The sequence below is a fragment of the Penaeus monodon genome, chromosome 28 (genome assembly GCF_015228065.2).
Source record: "Penaeus monodon isolate SGIC_2016 chromosome 28, NSTDA_Pmon_1, whole genome shotgun sequence".
NCBI lineage: Eukaryota > Metazoa > Arthropoda > Malacostraca > Decapoda > Penaeidae > Penaeus > Penaeus monodon.
Window position 1 is genome coordinate 5,125,366 of NC_051413.1, and position 284 is coordinate 5,125,649.

Genomic DNA, 284 nt, shown 5'->3' on the forward strand with positions numbered 1-284 from the left:
CCCCATAACTATAATTTGTGACCGACTTCCGGAATTTGATATATAGAGGAAGGTCAGTTCAGATCATATATTATTTTGCCTGGTCATTTCCTTGCCGAATAGCCGACTTCTGTTAAATAATGATAAGTCTGATATATATCAAACAGTCGCCATCTTGTTTGGAGCAAGAGGCGGGAGGCGATCGTCACTTATTTTATTTCTTTTCTTTTGACGCAAATAACTTATATTCCTATTATGGTTTTAAGTATTAACCAATACCTGGTTTTTGTACAGAAACTATTTGA

General features: G+C 35.2%; 1 protein-coding gene across 1 annotated transcript in view; it reads left to right on the plus strand.

Annotated features, from left to right (window-relative positions):
* LOC119591316 (ATP-binding cassette sub-family G member 8-like) overlaps nt 1-284 on the plus strand; it is a gene marked incomplete in the record, with an annotated part of 74,919 nt that overhangs the window by 22,811 nt on the left and 51,824 nt on the right.